Source organism: Echinops telfairi, unplaced genomic scaffold (assembly GCF_000313985.2).
Source record: "Echinops telfairi isolate 266 unplaced genomic scaffold, ASM31398v2 ScPeMD7_31;HRSCAF=116, whole genome shotgun sequence".
NCBI lineage: Eukaryota > Metazoa > Chordata > Mammalia > Afrosoricida > Tenrecidae > Echinops > Echinops telfairi.
The window spans coordinates 14,109,478-14,112,303 of record NW_022103928.1 but is presented as its reverse complement, the minus strand read 5'-3'; the positions used below and the strand labels follow the sequence as shown (position 1 = coordinate 14,112,303).

The window sequence follows — 2,826 nt, the reverse complement described above, 5'->3', positions numbered from 1 at the left end:
GGGCGTCAAGCAAAATCACTGCTTACTTCCCGCCCCTCAGCCTCCCCCTCCCATGCCCAGCTCACCAGAGTCTCCCAGCCAATCATTAGTCCATGCCCCAGCCCAAGCCCCAACTTGCCCAAGAGCTGAGCCTCCTGGGAGAAGTGTGGAAGGAAGCAGGTGGGCTGGGCTAAGACCAGGCAGCCCCACCAGGCCCGCCTCCTGTCACCAGGTCCCTGCTGACCCAGGAACCTGGAGCTAACCAGGCAGTTAGGGAAGGAAGCTGCAGGTGGGAGGGTGGGCCCCCAGTAGGGGAAGGGTGTCAAGGCAAACGCTGAAGAGGCGGGGAGGGTGATTTTTTTAAGGCCTGGAAACTCAGGGAAGGCCCAGGGCAAAGCGGAACAGAGAGCTGGGAGCCTGGTCTCCTCAGTTGTCTGCAAAGACAACTCCATTGAGAGTCACCTCTTCTGGGTGCAAAACCGTCTGAAGAGTCATTAGACAATGAAGGACCACAGGACAACGAGCAGCAAGAGGCCCGAAAGCCTGAGAGGCCAAGGCCGGGCATTGGGTGGGGACATCTGCTTGGGGGGGGTGGGGGCAGGGGGGGCGTGCAGGACATGCGCTCCAGGTTCAGTTCTCTTCCCTGGACAGCATGCATGCTCTTGAGCAGTCCCTACCAGCCACAAGTCCAAGTCCTGGGGTCCCAGCTGACTGCCCCCCAAGCCCTCTTTCTCTCTCAGGGGGCCTGGGGCTGGTCCAGGGGTCAGGCCCCCTTGCAGGTGCTGCCCTCTGCTCTAGGGAATCACAGAATACCTGAGAGTCCAGTTTCCGGCGTGGCAAGGCGTCTGGGTTGGGAGGGCTGGTTCCTGGGAGGTGAGGGGGAGTGAGGACAGGGAGGCCCAGAGTCAACCCCAACATCTCCGTTCAGGACTTGCTCTTTCCGACCTGTAACTCTTCTCCGGAAGGTTTCTGGGGGCCTTGGCATGTCAGGAAGCACCTGATACAAGAGCTCGAAGCAACTAAACATGCCCTCTGCCGCCTGGCCCAGTGGCACCATGTCGATGACACTTAGAGTGTCCCATGGGGACCCAGAAACCAGGCCTCGGAACCAGACAGGGCCCCACAGTGGCCTGTTTGTAGTAGCTGTAGAAGTGCAGCATCTCTTCATAAGAGGGGCAGCATCAGCCTCTGTCCCCTGCCGGGACATCTAAGTCCCTCTTTCGCCTCTAGCGGAAGGACTGACCGCAGGCACTAAACTGGCCCCTATCAGTTTCCGTCTTTATAGTAGTGGTCTCATATAATATTTGTTCTTTGTGACTGACTAACTGAACTCAACACAATGCTCTCAGGTCCACCCAGGGCCTGACGTGCTTCCTGTTTTCGTGGCGGTTATTTAGGGGTGCATAGTATTCCATTGTGTTTGTTAAAGTGTCCTTATCCATTCTTCTACTGATGGCCATTTGGGCTATTTCAAGTTTCTTGCTATTGTGAACAGTGGTGCGATGAACATGGGAGTGCATAGGTCGGTTCACTGCCTTCTGTAGGGGATATGTTCAGTGCAGAGGTCCGGGATTTCCACTCCCACTTATTTTCACAATGTTTGTACATATCTGGATGTTCTTTCTTTTGGACTAGGAAGAATACAGGTGTGAGACCTGGAACTTCTGCAGCCATTTGCTTCCATGAGGGAAACCAGGCTGGATATGAAAGCAGAACGTGGCGAAGGGCAAAGAGGGAACTCTGATTGAACCCTACTTAAAACCTGGACGATCTCTAGACTGTCTTTGTGTTAGTTATGCTCCTTTGAGTTGGCTTTGACTTGCTGCTTAAAGTTCCTTCTGAACACAAAGGTGGGCCAAGGAACATTGGCAGCACTGCAGTCTCTTTCAGTCCGTTTATTTTTGCTCAGACATATAGTTGCCCAAGAGATAAGCACATCTTAAAGAAAAAAACTCCAGGCTCTGTTTTGGTGAAAGCCACTTTGCAAATGATCAGCTATGTGGGGGCTCTTGTGAGCCCATGTTGTACCTACTACAAAAGAGAAAGAATCCTGGGTGATCTTGCCCCTGGCCCTGGCCCTGGCCCTGGCCCTCACTTTCTCCACCATTTTGCCTTGAACTTCCCACGCTCCTCATGCTTGTGCTGACACTGGCCTTGACCCTCAAGCATACTTGACATGACCCTTACACTGGTTTTTTGTATATTTGTTTTGTTCTCACTCTTGCCTTGGTCCTGGCTCTGACCCTGCTCTGACCCTCACTCGTGGCTTGACCCTCCTCCACCTCCTGCTCACGAACCCTCATTCTTGCCCTGAACTCCGCCCATGCCATCCCTCTTGCACTGGTCCTTGCCCTGATCTGGCCTGCCTTTCACCATGAACGAGCTCTCTTAGCCCTGGCACTGGCCTTGTTCTTCACCTTGCCTAAGGTAACCAGCCCTTACCATCTCTCTGTACCTAACCTTGACATAGTCCTGGTCCTGGTTTTATACATTTGACAGTATAAGTACCTGCAGTCAGATCCTCCCTCTGATGTGAACCAGGAAAGTACACATAACCCTAACTCGCATGACTGACACTACCCTGCCCTGGCTTGACCCTTACCTGATCACCCCCCTCAAGATGAATCTTACTCTGAAACATATCCTAAGCCTCATGCTCACACTGCCCTCGATCCTCATTCTTGTGATCCTGACCCTTAACATGATGCATATCCGCACGCTGACATTCAGTATGACCGTCAATCGATGAGGTAGTTACTTGTGCCAACCTGGCCGATAAACACATGTAGGGTTAATTGAAGGGTGGAGGGATAAATGGCTCAGTGAGGCTCGCCTTTCTAGTTCTCT

The 2,826-nt window shown here is 53.1% G+C and overlaps 1 pseudogene; it reads right to left on the bottom strand.

Annotated features, from left to right (window-relative positions):
• Positions 1–652: 652 nt before the first annotated feature.
• On the bottom strand, positions 653–1,148 carry LOC115869542 (annotated as a pseudogene).
• Positions 1,149–2,826: the final 1,678 nt, after the last annotated feature.